Source organism: Pristiophorus japonicus, chromosome 8, assembly GCF_044704955.1.
Source record: "Pristiophorus japonicus isolate sPriJap1 chromosome 8, sPriJap1.hap1, whole genome shotgun sequence".
NCBI lineage: Eukaryota > Metazoa > Chordata > Chondrichthyes > Pristiophoridae > Pristiophorus > Pristiophorus japonicus.
This window is the reverse complement of record NC_091984.1, coordinates 25,194,948-25,211,484: the sequence shown is the minus strand read 5'-3', so window position 1 is coordinate 25,211,484 and position 16,537 is coordinate 25,194,948. Positions and strand designations below refer to the sequence as shown.

The 16,537-nt window shown below is 44.7% G+C and overlaps 1 protein-coding gene across 5 annotated transcripts in view; it reads right to left on the bottom strand.

Annotated features, from left to right (window-relative positions):
* Nucleotides 1–7,676, bottom strand: part of cdc7 (cell division cycle 7 homolog (S. cerevisiae)) — a 62,011-nt gene extending 54,335 nt beyond the window's left edge. For 2 of the 5 annotated variants that reach the window (XM_070886582.1, XM_070886584.1), the window contains exon 1: nt 7,518–7,673. The gene's annotated coding sequence lies outside the window, so the exon portion shown is untranslated. Of the gene's footprint in view, nt 1–7,517 lie in introns of all 5 variants that reach the window. The other 3 variants (XM_070886587.1, XM_070886581.1, XM_070886583.1) reach the window with 3 other exon arrangements.
* Between the last annotated feature and the right edge of the window lie 8,861 nt (nt 7,677–16,537).

The following is a 16,537-nucleotide window of genomic DNA, read 5'->3' as shown; positions in this document are numbered from 1 at the left end:
GCCTAGACCCATTGGAGTTTAGAAGACTGAGAGGTGATTTTATTGAAATGTACAGGAGTCTGAGAGGGCTCGACAGGGTAGCTGCAGAGAGGATGTTTCCCCTCGCCAGGGAATCTAGAACTGGGGGCCATAGTTTCAGAATAAGGGGTCACCCATTTAAAACAGAATTTCTTCTCTCAGAGGGTCATGAATCTTTGGAATTCTCTACCCCAGAGAGCTGTGGAGGCTGGGTCACTGAATATATTTAAGGTGGATAGACAGATTTCTGATCGATAAGGGAGTCAAGAATTATGGAGAGAGAGCAGGGAAGTCGAGTTGAAGCCAGGATTGGATCAGCCATGATTTTATTGAATGGCGGAACAGGCTCGAGGGGCCAGATGGCCTACTCCTGCTCCTATTTCTTATGTCTTTATCATTATATCTTTCATATCATTATGAATGGTAGAAATGAAGAGAGTAAGGAAATGTTTGCAGGGCAATGGGGAAAGAGCAGGGAGTGGGACTAATTGGAGAGTTCTTTCAAAGAACTGACATGAGCACACTGAATCGAATGGCCACCTTCTGTGCTGTACGATTCTATGAGAGCACTGAAGAGGTCCAGCCACAAGATAATGGAACTGTAGATTAGAATTTTGGTAGGGAGGGAGGGAGGGGCAAAGGTGGGGGAGCTTGGATCTCAAGCAGTTATTTTCTAAAAAAAGGAGCAGTTATACAAAATCTAGCACGGAGACCACTTGTAGCCCAGGTGCCCCAGACTGCAGCAGATCTGCTACTTCACACATGTCTGGGCCTTAAACACAGCTCAGGTTTTTCGGCAGGGCTGGAATTTAGTAGAGTTAAAAGAAAGAATGCGAGCAAGTGCGTGCTGGATAGAATGCGAGACTTAAAAACGGAACCGTGGAAATGCTCTGTGGTAGAGGCGAGAATGGCCTTTGAAGTAATTGTTCGGTAACAAGACCCTCAACAATGTTTGCAAAGACCCTTGTTAGGCCCTGTTGCAACTACAGGTCTTAAGGAACCAAATTTAACTTCATCAGCAGGCTGTGCCACATGTTAGCAATAATAGATAGGTTTCACTAAGCACGAGTGGTGTCCCTTAGCATTGCTGATGAATAGTCGAGTTTTAGTACTCAAGGCTGATGGGCCTTGTCCTTTGGGTACAAAAAAAAACAAATTTTAATCTCATGAAGCCTCTCCCTCCTATTCACACTGTATCTGGGCTGTGCTGTGCAGCTCAAGTCCCAGCCCCTCTCTGACCTGGTTGAGATGGGGTGGAGGTCTCCTCCCAGAGCTACAATAACCGTACTCCCCCCACCTCATCTGATGCTAGTCCTTTACCTAGCTGCATCTTGTGGCCTGCTCACCTCTTACTGACTGACAAACATGAGAACAGTCAGGGAAATAAAAATGTAAAAATATAAATATCTCCTCCTCCTCCACTTTCTTCAAGCAAAAGAGCTTTGTTCTCTTCCTTTGCCACTGATACCAGTAACATGGTCTGCCTTGCTCACTCCCACTTCCGCCCGCCCACCCCCCCCTCCCCAGCTCGTCGGAGCCCGGCCCCTCCCTAGAGTGTATGCATGCATCTCTCTTTCCTCCCTTCCCTCTCCAATCGCAGCTTCTCTCTTTCTCCTCTGCCAAATGCTAGCAGCTAAACACCTAAAAGATAAGACGGTGTCCCGGTTGTGTTACTTGACTGTGCGGGATACGAGACCTCTAATGTTCACAGGCAGCCAATCCCCCAGCGCCACACCACCAAAATGGAACTTGCATCCTAATCCAGGGAATTCTCTAATGGTGCTGGCATAAGGATTACCGACTCCTGATATTGACCCGGGTCAAAATAGGTGACTGCGAGTGCTGATTAATGATCGATGCGATAGTTAAGCTAATAAATTTGTTGAAAAGAAATGAAGTAGTGTCTGTCACATTACAAAAATAACACAAGGTGGCAAATTTTCCTGGGGAACTGGACAGAAGCAGCACAACCAAAGCCCTGTGTTCCTGTACAGCTCCAGGATCACCAGGACTTCTTGTCCTGGCCTATTTACATGCTTTGGTGGCACTTGCAGCACAGGCTTTGTGTTGATGGAAGGGTCATCAAAACAAGGCCCAGCTGCAGGCTTCTCAGGTCTGCTGATACATGTCAGAACTCTGAGCCCTTGGCTGCGGGGCAGGGGGGCGGAGAAATTTAAAACGTTCAGAGGAGGCCTACCATAAAATCTTCAGCTTGGCCCTGGGACCCCGCCCACAGACTCTAGTGGCAGGGATAGTGGGGAAGAATGCAGCACTATCTTTTCTGGGCTACCCCGCAGTAGGGTGTGCAGCAAGCCTTCAATACAGGAAATGAGGCGAGTGGTGGGAGGCAGGCCAAAGTGTATTAAAAAGGCAAGCCTGTAGGCTCTGTGCTTCAATGCGAGGAGTATTCGAAATAAGTTGGATGAATCAACTGTGCAGATAGCAGTTAACGGATACGATGTGGTTGGCATCACGGAGACATGGCTCCAGGGTGACCAAGGCTGGGAACTCAACATTTAGGAAGGATAGACAGAAAGGAAAAGGAAGCGGGGTGGCGTTGCTGCTTAAAGAGGAAATTAATGCAATTGTAAGGAAAGACATTAGCTTGGATGATGTGGAATCGGTATGGGTGGAGCTACGGAAAACCAAAGGGCAGAAAACGCTAGTGGGAGACCTCTACAGACCTCCACACAGTAGTGATGTTGGGGAGGGCATCAAACAGGAAATTAGGGGTGCATGCAATAAAGGTACAGCAGTTATCATGGGTGACTTTAATATGCATATAAATTGGGCTAACCAAACTGGAAACAATACGGTGGAGGAGGATTTCCTGGAGTGCATAAGGGATGGTTTTCTAGACCAATATGTCGAGGAACCAACAAGGGGGGAGGCCAGCTTAGACTGGATGTTGCGTAATGAGAGGATTAATTAGCAATCTCGTTGTGCTAGGCCCCTTGGGGAAGAGTGACCATAATATGGTGGAATTCTACATTAGGATGGAGAAGGAAACAGAGACCATGGTCCAGAACTTAAAGAAGGGTGACTTTGAAGGTATGAGGCGTGAATTGGCTAGGATAGATTGGCGAATGATACTTAAGGGGTTGACAGTGGATGGGCAATGGCAGACATTTAGAGATCGCATGGATGAACTACAACAATTGTACATCCCTGTCTGGCGTAAAAAGAAAAAAGGGAAGGTGGCTCAACCATGGCTATCAAGGGAAATCAGGGATAGTATTAAAGCCAAGGAAGTGGCATACAAATTGGCCAGAAATAGCAGCGAACCCAGGGACTGGGAGAAATTTAGAACTCAGCAGAGGAGGACAAAGGGTTTGATTAGGGCAGGGAAAATAGAGTACGAGAGGAAGCTTGCAGGGAACATTAAAACGGACTGCAAAAGCTTCTATAGATATGTAAAGAGAAAAAGATTCGTAAAGACAAACGTAGGTCCCTGCAGTCAGAATCAGGGGAAGTCATAACTGGGAACAAAGAAACGGCAGACCAATTGAACAAGTACTTTGTTTCGGTATTCATTAAGGAGGACACAATCAACCTTCCGGATATAAAAGGGGTCAGAAGGTCTAGTAAGAAGGAGGAACTGAGGGAAATCCTTATTAGTCAGGAAATTGTGTTGGGGAAATTGATGGGATTGAAGGCCAATAAATCCCCAGGGCCTGATGGTCTGCATCCCAGAGTACTTAAGGAGGTGGCCTTGGAAATAGCGGATGCATTGACAGTCATTTTCCAACATTCCATAGACTCTGGATCAGTTCCTATGGAGTGGTGGGTAGCCAATGTAACCCCACTTTTTAAAAAAAGGAGAAAACAGGGAATTATAGACCGGTCAGCCTGACATCGGTTGTTGTTAAAATGATTAAGGATGTCATAGCAGCGCATTTGGAAAGAGGTGACATGATAGGTCCAAGTCAGCATGGATTTGTGAAAGGGAAATCATGCTTGACAAATCTTCTGGAATTTTTTGAGGATGTTTCCAGTAGAGTGGACAAGGGAGAACCGGTTGATATGGTATATTTGGACTTTCAGAAGGCTTTCGACAAGGTCCCACACAAGAGATTAGTGTGCAAAGTTAAAGCACATGGGATTGGGGGTAGTGTGCTGACGTGGATTGAGAACTGTTGGCAGACAGGAAGCAAAGAGTAGGAGTAAATTGGTACTTTTCAGAATGGCAGTCAGTGACTAGTGGGGTACTGCAAGGTTCTGTGCTGGGACCCCAGCTGTTTGCATTGTACATTAATGATTTAGACAAGGGGATTAAATGTAGTATCTCCAAATTTGCGGATGACACCAAGTTGGGTGGCAGTGTGAGCTGCGAGGAGGATGCTATGAGGCTGCAGTGACTTGGATAGGTTAGGTCAGTGGGCAAATGCATGGCAGATGAAGTATAATGTGGATAAATGTGAGGTTATCCACTTTGGTTGTAAAAACAGAGACAGACTATTATCTGAATGGTGACAAATTAGGCAAAGGGGAGGTGCAACGAGACCTGGGTGTCATGGTACATCAGTCATTGAAGGTTGGCATGCAGGTACAGCAGGCGGTTAAGAAGGCAAATGGCATGTTGGCCTTCATAGCGATGGGATTTGAGTACAGGGGCAGGGGGGTGTTACTACAGTTGTACAGAGCCTTGGTGAGGCCACACCTGAAGTATTGTGTACAGTTTTGGTCACCTAACTTGAGGAAGGACATTCTTGCTATTGAGGGAGTGCAGCGAAGGTTCACCAGACTGATTCCCGGGATGGTGGGACTGACCTATCAAGAAAGACTGGATCAACTGGGATTTTATTCACTGGAGTTCAGAAGAATGAGAGGGGATCTTATAGAAACGTATAAAATTCTGACAGGTTTAGACATGTTAGATGCAGGAAGAATGTTCCCAATGTTAGGGAAGTCCAGAACCAGGGGTCACAGTCTAAGGATAAGGGGTAAGCCATTTAGGACCGAGATGAGAAGAAACTTCTTCACCCAGAGTGATGAACCTGTGGAATTCTCTACCACAGAAAGTTGTTGAGGCCAATTCACTAAATAGATTCAAAAAGGAGTTAGATGTAGTCCTTACTACTAGGGGGATCAAGGTATGGCGAGAAAGCAGGAATGGGATACTGAAGTTGTATGTTCAGCCATGAACTCATTGAATGGCAGTGCAGGCTCGAAGGGCCGAATGGCCTACTCCTGCACCTATTTTCTATGTTTCTATGTCCCACCTCACTAGGATGACTCAGTCTGACTTGCGTTTACGATAGGCCCCTGCCAAACCCCATCATCGTATCCCCCACCCTGGAAAGCATTGGAAATCCTGAGGTATGTAAGAGAGGCAGAGACCCAATGATCTGGGTCTCCATCCCTTCTTCCTAATCTCTGTGCTTGTACAATTGGGAATTTTCTGGGGGCAACGGTCAGGATAATCCACCCAAATGCCTCTTCCCCCTGATCAACAGAATCTCTTCGCTCTGTCCTTGCACCATTTCAGCTTATCGAAGTTTTCAGCATCCAAGCCTTCTTCCTGTCTAAGCTCAGTCTGCCCTCCCCTTCTCTGCAATATTATTTTACTTTGTAATTCCTCCTCTCTACACTTTGCCTTGTTTTCTCCTGCTCAACTTTTCATTGCTTTTCTTCAACCAATATATATCCTGGACAGCACAGCGACTGCAGAGACTTGGGACTCAGCTTCCTTCTCGCGCTCTGGAACTTTAAAAAAATATATAAATAAAGGAAAATATATGACAGGAGCTTGTGGAACATTGGCATTGGTTTCAACGAAAAAAGCTTCAGCTTACAGACTAATCAGATTCCCCCCCCCCACAAAAAAAACGACTGCAATGGTGGCTTCAGCTAATAGACCAGTCAGATCACAGAAAAGCAAGATTCAAATACCTGATTTTTTAAAAAAAGAATGATAGATTTCTGCAATATGTGTACTCATTGCTTCAATTCATCTATATTTATAATAAATTAAAAATTACATAGGCTTGCACTTCCTCTCAACTTTTTCCATTGGAAGTTCCTATGCCTACATTTGACAGATGTTGTGTGTGTAGCAATGCTTGGCACAAACAGGACAACTACTTTGTACAGTAGCTTTACAGATCAGAACCTGATTTGAGACATGCTCAAGATGCAGCTTTCTCTGATGCTTCTTCCCACTCCTGGGCCAAGAGGATGCATAGGTGAATTGCTCCTAATAATTCACCAATGCCATTCTTGAGCTAGTCAATGTGCAAGGTGACAGCCAGAGTGACTTCATCAATTTTTCCTTCTTCCATACAGAAAACACCTTATCCTACAAAGGCACAGCTGAGATCAGGAATTCATTTTGAAATTATTGGTTCCAATCAGCTCCTATGACTTCACAGTGGACTACAAAAATACTGCATCAGCCACATTGTTCAAAGGAAAATGTTGCCTGGAGTGGTGACCAATCGAGTGACTATGTTATTTACTATGCCATTAACAGTGAATGTTGGAAAGCAATAAAGAAAACTGATACAACCTCATTACTTATTACCCAAGTTGATCATAGAAAGATAGAAAGACAGACTTTATATAGTGCCTTTCACAACCACTGGACGTCCCAAAGCCCATTACAGCCAATGAAGTACTTTTTTTGAAGTGTAGTCACAGTTGTAATGTCGGTCTATAGAAGGAAAATAACTTGCACATACAGCACCATACCCATCCTCAGGACATCCCAAGTGCTTTATAACCAAAGGATTACTTCTGAAGCACAGCTAATTCTGCACACAGTGCAGGCTCACCAGCATAAATGAAGGCCAGATAATCTGTCTTTGGTGACGTTGATTCAGGGATGAATGTTAGCCAAGGCACCAGGAGAACCCAACTCCTAGATTCGAGCCATGGGATCTTTTGCATTCACCTGAGCAGCCAGACAGGGCTTCAGTTTAACATCTCATCCAAAAGAGAGATTATACAAGCTATTTCCCAGTTCCTCACTGCGGATTATTGCACATAGCAAGAAGGGGTAAGATTTAGTGTTATATATTTTTCTTTAAATCCTACATAAAATTCTAGTGATAAACCACAAGATATTCCCTGTGAAATAATTTGTTTCTCTTTGACATGATGTTGGAACAAAAGTTCCTGCCCCTTGCTTAAAATGTTGACCTTTTAAAATCAAATGACCCGACAAGTTCCCAAAACGAGAATTAGCCAAAAAAATCACCCCCCCCCCCCATATATTTGTTAAAATTCTGTTTTCTGTGCTACCTGCGGAAAACCATGAATCTGCGGCTTATCTCAGAGATTTCAGAGATGTAATTGATAATCCCCCCGCCACCGAACGTGGTTCAGGAGACAATTGTGACTGGCCGGAGTGAGGGGGTGAGTGGTGCAGTTTGAGGAGGCCCACGGGCGGCGGGCCTTTGTTGCGAGGGGCGGCCTCACGCTGCACCGAGCTAAACCCTCGACCAGCAACGCGTTTAAACACAAGCGGCCGCGGCCGCAGCCATCAACCAGAGTCTTACCAAGGAAAGCGCCCACCGAGGCACCGAACTGTGCCCGGGCACCGAGCCCTCGTTGCGGCGACCCGGCAGGGAAAATATCCCGCCGACAAACTCCCCGCCGAAAGTGACGCAATGCCGGCCGGGGCCCCGGAATCTGTATAGCGGCACCTGCCAGCTGCTGCTGCTGCTTCAACACTGAGGGCAAGTGCTGCATTACAGAACCGTGCAGCACAAGAAGAGACCCAGTCTGCCTGTCTTGGCTCTTTCGAACAGCTAGTTTCCCCTCCTCTCCTCAATAACCTTGCAAAATTTCCTCCTTTTAAGTGTCAGCCTTGGTTCTGTTGTTCAAGTTCCATTCCAGAGACTTGAGCACTAAAAAAAATCTAGGCTGACACTCCAGTGCAGTATTGTTGGAGGTACCGCCTGTCGGATGAGACAACAACAACTTGTATTTATATAGCACCTTTAATGTAATAAAACATCGCAAGAGGTGCTATATTTCAAGATGTAACTGGTAGAGTGGACAAGGGCGAACTAGTGCATGTGGTGTATTTGGACTTTCAAAAGGCTTTTAACAAAGTCCCACACAAGAGATTAGCGTGCAAAATTAAAGCACATGGTATTGGGGGTAATGTATTGACGTGGTAGAGAACTGATTGGCAGAGAGAAAGCAGAGAGTCGGAATAAACGGGTCCTTTTCAGAATGGCAGGCAGTGACCAGTGGGGTGCTGCAGGGTTCAGTGCTGGGACCCCAGCTATTTACAATATACATCAATTATTTAGATAAAGGAATTGAAGGTAGTATCTCCAAGTTTGCAGATGACACTAAGCTGGTGGCGGTGTGAGCTGTGAGGAGGATGCTAAGAGACTGCAGGGTGACTTGGACAGGTTAGGTGAGTGGGCAAATGCATGGCAGATGCAGTATAATGTGGATAAATGTGAGGTTATCCACTTTGGTGGCAAAAACAGGAAGACAGAATATTATCTGAATGGTGACAGATTAGGAAAAGGGGAGGTACAACGAGACCTGGGTGTCATGGTACATCAGTCATTGAAGTTTGGCATGCAGGTACAGCAGGCGGTGAACAAGGCAAATGGCATGTTGGCCTTCATAGCTAGAGGATTTGAGTATAGGAGCAGGGAGGTCTTACTGCAGTTGTACAGAGCCTGGGTGAGACCACACCTTGAATATTGTGTTCAGTTTTGGTCCCCTAATCTGAGGAAGGACGTTCTTGCTATTGAGGGAGTACAGCGAAGGTTCACCAGATTGATTCCGGGATGGCAGGACTGACATATGAGGAGAGACTGGATCAACTGGGCTTGTATCCAATGGAGTTTAGAAGAATGAGAGGGGATCTCCTAGAAACATGGAGAGGTGGTTTTTCAGGATGACATATTGATCATGGGTCGGGACACCGTCGAGCAACTACAAAACCTGGAGGAGGTCCTCCAGCGACTGGATCGCATAGGGCTGCGGCTAAAGAGGTCGAAATGCGTCTTCATGGCAGAAGAAGTGGAGTTTTTGGGGAGAAAGATCGTGGCAGATGGCACTCGGCCCACAGAAGCCAAGACAGAGGCTATCAGGAACGCGCCCAGGCCACAGAACGTCACGGAGCTGCGGTCGTTCCTGGGACTCCTCAACTATTTTGGTAACTTCCTACCAGGGTTAAGCACCCTCTTAGAGCCCCTACATGTGTTATTGCGTAAAGGTGAGAACTGGGTATGGGGAAAAAAACCAAGTAATTGCTTTTGAGAAAGCCAGAAACATTTTATGCTCCAACAAGCTGCTTGTATTGTATAACCCGTGTAAAAGACTTGTGCTAACATGTGATGCGTCGTCGTATGGAGTCGGATGTGTATTACAACAAACTAATGTTGCAGGGAAGTTGCAACCTGTCGCCTATGCCTCCAGGAGTTTGTCTAAGGCCGAGAGGGCCTACAGCATGATTAAGAAAGAGGCATTACCGTGTGTGTTCGGGGTAAAGAAAATGCATCTGTACCTGTTTGGCCTCAAATTTGAGCTGGAAACCGATCACAAGCCCCTCAAATCCCTGTTCGTTGAAAACAAAGGGATAAATACTAATGCCTCAGCCCACATACGAAGATGGGCACTCGCGCTATCAGCATATAACTATACCATCCGCCACAGGCCAGGCACCGAGAACTGTGCGGATGCTCTCAGTCGGCTACCATTGCCCACCACGATGGTGGAAATGGTGCAGCCTGCAAACTTGTTGATGGTGGTGGAGCCCGCAGACTTGTTGATGGTCATGGAAGCATTTGAAAATTATAAATCACCTTTCACAGCCTGCCAGATTAGGACTTGGACCAGCCAAGATCCTCTGCTGTCCCTAGTAAAAAACTGTGTACTGCATAGGAGCTGGGCCAGCATCCCCGTTGAAATGCAAGAGCTAATCAAGCCATTCCAGCGGCGAAAGGACGAGCTGTCCATTCAGGCAGACTGCCTGTTGTGGGGTAACCACGTAGTGCTACCCAAAAAGGGCAGGGAGACGTTCATCTCAGATCTCCACAGCACACACACCCGGGTATAGTAATGATGAAAGCGATAGCCAGATCCCACGTGTGGTGGCCCAGTATCGACTCTGACTTAGAGTCCTGTATACGGCAATGCAGCGTATGTGCTCAGTTGAGCAACACGCCCAGAGAGGCACCACGAAGTTTGTGGTCCTGGCCCTCCAGACCATGGTCGAGGATCCATGTCGACTATGCGGGCCCGTTTCTCGGTAAAATGTTCCTGGTGTTAGTGGATGTTTTTTCAAAATGGATTGAACGTGAAATAATGTCGGGAAGCACCGCCACTGCCACCATTGAAAGCCTGAGGGCCATGTTTGCCACCCACGGCCTGCCTGACATACTGGTCAGTGACAACGGGCCATGTTTCACCAGTGCCGAATTTAAAGAATTCATGACCCGCAATGGGATCAAACATGTTACCTCGGCCCCGTTTAAACCAGCCTCCAATGGGCAGGCAGAGCGGGCAGTACAAACAATCAAACAGAGCCTTAAACGAGTCACAGAAGGCTCACTCCAAACCCGCCTGTCCCGAGTACTGCTCAGCTACCGCACGAGACCCCACTCGCTCACAGTGGTGCTCCCGGCTGAGCTACTCATGAAAAGGACACTTCAAACCAGACTCTCGCTGGTTCACCCCAACCTGCATGATCAGGTAGAGAGCAGGCGGCAGCAACAAAATGTAAACGATGGTCACGCCACTGTGTCACGGGAAATTGATCTGAATGACCCTGTGTATGTGCTAAACTATGGACGTGGTCCCAAGTGGATCGCGGGCACGGTGATAGCTAAAGAAGGGAGTAGCATGTTGTTAGTCAAACTAGACAATGGACAAATTTGCAGAAAGCATCTGGACCAAATGAGGCTGTGGTTCACAGACTGCCCTGAACAACTCACAGCAGACACCATCTTTTTCGAGCCCACAACACACACCCAAAGAATCAACGGACCAGGAAATTGAACCCATCACGCCCAACAGCCCAGCAAGGCCAGGCTCACCCAGCAGCCCTGCAGGGCCAACAACACGCCAGCCCAGCAAGGGCACAGCCAACACACCAGAACAGACATTTGTACCGAGGCGGTCCACCAGGGAAAGAAAGGCTCCTGACCGCCTCACCTTGTAAATAGTTTTCACTTTGACTTTGGGGGGGGAGTGATGTTGTGTATCTGTAAAGCAGGCACTCCCATGTTCCGCCACCAGGGAGCGCATTCCCTGAGCACTGTATATAAGCCGGCCCCTAAGGCCTGTTACTCACTCTGGAGTGTCTTAATAAAACTGAGGTCACTGTTACTTTAACCTCCCTGTGTGCAGTCTCATCTGTGTTAGGAACACAATAGTGGAGATAGAGATAGATTTGGGCATTCTAGTGCATACATTCTTAAAGATACATGAGCAATGCCATGCAGCAATAGCTAGAGCAAATAGGGCATTGGGGTGTATCCATCGGACAATTGAGTATAAGACGAGGCGTATTGTTTTGTCCTTGTACAAATCCGGTCAGGCCACACTTGGAATACTATGTCCAGTTTTAGTTTCCTCACATGGTGGGTGATATTGAGGCTCTGGAAAGAGGCCACTTGACTAATTCCAAGTCTAAAGCATCTTAGTTATCAAGATAGGCTAAGATTTGGGACTCTATATCTTAGAGCACGGTAGACTTAGGTTGAGGTTTGTAAGATAATGAAGGTAATAGACGATGTTCCAGCTGACAGTTTATTTCAATTAAATAAGTTAGGCAGGTCCAGGGGTCACAAATTTAAGTTCGATGTCAGGAAGTGGTTCTTTTCCCAGAAAATAGGAAACCATGTGATGGATGCAGACTCGCTGAATTTCTTCAAGCGAAAATTGGATTTGTTTCTGGCTGCGGTGGAGATCACATCTTACAGAAGGTAGGTACATCAGGGAATTTAATGGCCAGAGTGATCTGGACTAGTTTCGATCACCTAAATGGGTCGGAGAGGAATTTCCCAGATTTTTTTCCCCCAAATCAGCCTGGATTTTTTTTTCTGTTTTTTTGCCTCTTCCAGGAGATCACATGGTTTCAGGTGAGGTGGAGTGTATATGTTGTGATGCACAAGGTATTGCAATTGGCTCGATGGACCAGATGGTCTTTACCTGTCCGTCATTGTCCATATGTAACTATGACATTTTGTCTATGTAATATAGAGCTCCCTCTAGTGGACTACTGCTCCACTTAGTGGACTACTGTGGTAACATATTGGCCCAGAAATTCCTCTGAGGGTCTTCCCGCAGACAATTGCCTCCTCGCTGGAAAATTTTTACGAATTTACCTGGTGGTCTAGGAGGCGCCCTGATTTCCGATGGGGAGGCCTTCTCCTCCCGCGCTGCGAAGTGCGCTCCCATGCAGAGGGTCCCGACTGCTCAGCCAATCACAGGTTCCCATTAATAGCACTGAGACTCGCGTATCTACGAGTTCTCAGTGCTATTAATGGGAACAAAAGCAATCACACAAAATAATTTTTAAAAACACACATATTTAAAATTAATTGAAATTAAAGTTATTATGTCTTATAAAAATAAAATATTTTCCCGATTTTTAAAAAAGTTTTTTAATTATGATTAAAAATAAACTTACTGTAATGGGGAGGTTTTTTAAGAATAAAATGTGTTTTTATAGCTTTATTTTAAAATGTTTTTGTGCATTTTTAAACACTTGCACCTGTAAAAGTAGGCTTTTGCAGGTGCAAGATTTTTGAGGGCATTTGCTGGGCAAGATATCCGTAAATATTGGAAATCTTGCCCTGCAAATGTCCATGCTCCTGATCTGCGGATGATCTGTCAAGCTAGAAACTTGACAGATCGGAAAAGCCGGTTTTCAGTGCATGCGCATTGTGTGCTGAAAAGCAGCTTTTCCGATGCCTTCCCGGGTCTGTAGAAACTTTGTATAGACCCGGGACATCGGAATTCCAGCACCAATAAGAACATAAGAAATCGAATCAAGAGTAGGCCATATGGTCCCTCGAGCCTGCTCCGCCATTCAATAAGATCATGGCTGATCTGATCATGGACTCAGCTCCACTTCCCCGCCTGCTCCCCATAACCCCTTATACCCTTATCATTCAAGAAACTGTCTATTTCTGTCTTAAATTTACACAATGTCCCAGCTTCCACAGCTCTCTGAGGCAGCAAATTCCACAGATTTACAATCCCCTGAGAGAAGTAATTCCTCCTCATCTCTGTTTTAAATGGGCGGCCCTTTATTCTAAGATCATGCCCTCTAGTTTTAGTCTCCCCCATCAGTGGAAACATCCTCTCTGCATCCACCTTGTCAAGCTCCCTCAAAATCAACCAAGGATTCCCCTCCACCGTGGTTAACAGGGTCCTCGACCGTGTCCATTACATTTCCAGCAGTTCTGCTCTCACCCCTTCCTCTCCCTCACAGAACCACGATAGGGTGATCTCACCACCAAAGACATCCCCTCCCCTTTCAGCGTTCAAAAGGGACCACTCCTCTATCATCCCCAACAACCATGAAGGAGATTCAATACTTGCCTTTTTACCTCCTCCCTTCCCACTTCTACGGACTCAAACACTCCCTCCAGGTGAAACAGTGATTTACGTACTTTTTTGAGTATACTGTATTTGCTGCTCACAATGCAGTCTCCTCTACATTGGGGAGACCAAATGCAGATTAGATGATTGCTTTGCTGAACACCTCTGTTCAGTCTGCAAACGTGACCTCGAGCTTCCAGTCACCTGTCATTTTAATTCTCCACCCCACTCTCACTCTGACCTCTCTGACCTCGGCCTCCGATGGTGTTCCAATGAAGCTCAACCTAAGCTCGAGAACAGCACCTCATATTTCTATTCAGCATTTTGCAGCTTTCTGGACTCAACATAAGTTCAACAATTTCAGACCATAACCTCTGCACCCATATTTTTGGACAGCAGCTGTTGCTGATGATTCTGTTATTCCCATTTACACCTGCTCTGGACCCATTTTTTGTTTCTTTTCTTGTCCCATTACCATCTCCTTTGGCCCTGCGTCATCATCCCTTTTGTCATTTAATCTCTCCTGCCTTGCACCATATCACAGAGCTTCCCTTTTGTTCTCTACTCCACTCCCCTTTTCCCTGCCTCTGTACTTGCTTAAAACCTGTTACATCTCTAACTTTTTCCAATTCTGACGAAAGGTCATTGACCTGAAAAGTTAATTCTGTTTCTCTCTCCACAGATGCTGCCTGACCTGCTAAGTTGTTCCAGCAGTTTCTATTTTTATCTCATAGGATAACTCTCTCATCCCAGGAAATCTAGTGAACTTTTGATGCACCTCTTCTACGTAAGTATATCCTTCCTTAGGGAAGAAAGATAAACATACAAGATTAATTTTTTCAATCTTATTAAATGCATAAATGTCTTATTTTTTCTAGTTGCATTGTAAACCCACTGCAGAGTTTAATGAATATAATTTTAAACTCAACAGCAGTACAGTAAATGAATCAAAGTCTATAGTGATTATAAAGTGGACAATTTTCCACTTTAGAAACTAAATCTATAAAACACTAACAATTCAGTTGTGGGACATACAGATGCATACCATTAATAGTAAAATGGAGAAAAAAAAGAATAATTAAAACCTGGAGTTTAATAGTGCCATGGGATTGGGAGATATGAGAATCTCATTATATTTGGATTAGTATTAATCTTGCATGTGGTATAACAATTTTAACCTTTGGACTGTGCCATGTCTGGTTGAAATTCTGATATCTCAAAGCCTTGCTTTCAGGCACTCAAACAGAAACTAAATAAAAACATGGAAAATAAAACTCTTGCCCCCTTGGAGGCAGAGAAAGGATATAATGGAGTATGAAACAGGAAAAGTCCATTGCTTCCAACAGACAGTTTTTATAATTTATCCTAATTCATTTCATTTCCTGAGGGAGGTTGTTAACCAAATGTAAAATTTCCCACAAAGAGGTGACTCTGAAATGACCCTGACCCATAAAGGTAATTGAGCCCTAAAAAAAAACACGCATGAGTAGAAGCTATTTGACCTATTGAATCTCATTCTTCTATTGGCTAGAACCTCAATCAATGACGTTTGTGTACAAATGTTTAACTTGCTTGTACAGTACTGCATTTGTACACTGTTTTCAAACACGGATTAACCTTTGTAAAACAGGAATATTGTAGGATCGAATCAGGCATTTATATATGAATGTTGCCAATTGTAAGTTGTACTCATTCTACCAGCTGGAGAGGTACTTGTAGTTATCTATACTGAACTTATAAAATTACTTTTATGTCAGAACATACAGTACTTTTCTTTGATAGGAAAAACACTCTTGGGTAAGGTAAAAAGTTTGAACACAATTGAATAAAAACTTATTTATACATCTCATAATAATTCTTTGTAATATCTAGTGAAATACAGCAATGCCGCTCAAGTTCAGATAAGGGTAATGTAGTAGATGTAATATATTTGGATTTTCAAAAGGCTTTTGATAAGTTACCGCATTGTCGCCTCATGACGAAGGTCAGAACTTGTGGAGTAAGGGGTCAAGTAGCAGAATGGATAGCAAGCTGGCTACAAAACAGAAAACAGAGAATAGAGGTTAAAGGTAGTTACTCAGACTGGCAAAAGGTGGGAAGTGCTGGGATCACTATTATTCAATTTTAACTCAGAAATCAGAAGCAGGATTTCAAAATTTGCCGGTGACAACAAATTGGGGTGTGTAGTTAATACTGAGGAGGACTGCGACAACATACAGGAAGACATTAATAAACTGGCAGAATGGGTGTGTAATTGGCAAATGAACTTCAATATAAATAAGTGTAAAGTGGTACATTTTTGTAGGAACAATGAGAGCACATTCTCCTTGGAAAATAAGTGTCTAGATGTGGTAGGGAAGCAGAGGAATCTTGGAGTACAGATACACAAATCACTAAAAGTAGCAACGCAGGTTAATAAGGCCATTTAAAAAAGGAAGCAAAGCACTGGGGTTCATTTCTAGAGGGACATAATTGAAAAGCAGAGAAGTTATGTTAAACTTGTACAGAACCTTAGTTAGACCACACAGAGTACTGTGAACAGTTCTGGTCTCCATGTTATAAAAGGGATATTGAGGCATCAGAGAAGGTGCAAAAATAATTTTCTAGAGTGATACCAGAACTGAGAGGTTATACATTTCAGGAAAGATTAAACAGACTAGGGTTCTTTTCTCTAGAAACAATAATACTAAGGGGTGACCTGTTAGAGATTTGTAAGATTATGAAAAGGTTTAATAGGGTAGGTGTAGAGAAGATGTTTCCACTTGCGGGGGAGACCAGAACTAGGGGCCATAAATATAAGATAGTCACTAATCAATCCAATAGGCAATTCTGAAGAATCTTCTTTACCCAGAGAGTGGTTAGAATGTAGAACTCGATACCGCAAGGAGTCGTTGAGGTGAAAAGCTGATGCATTTTAAAGGAAGGTAGATAAGCACATAAGAGAGAAAGGAATAGGATATGTTAAATGGGGCTAGATGAAGAAGGTAGGGGAGGG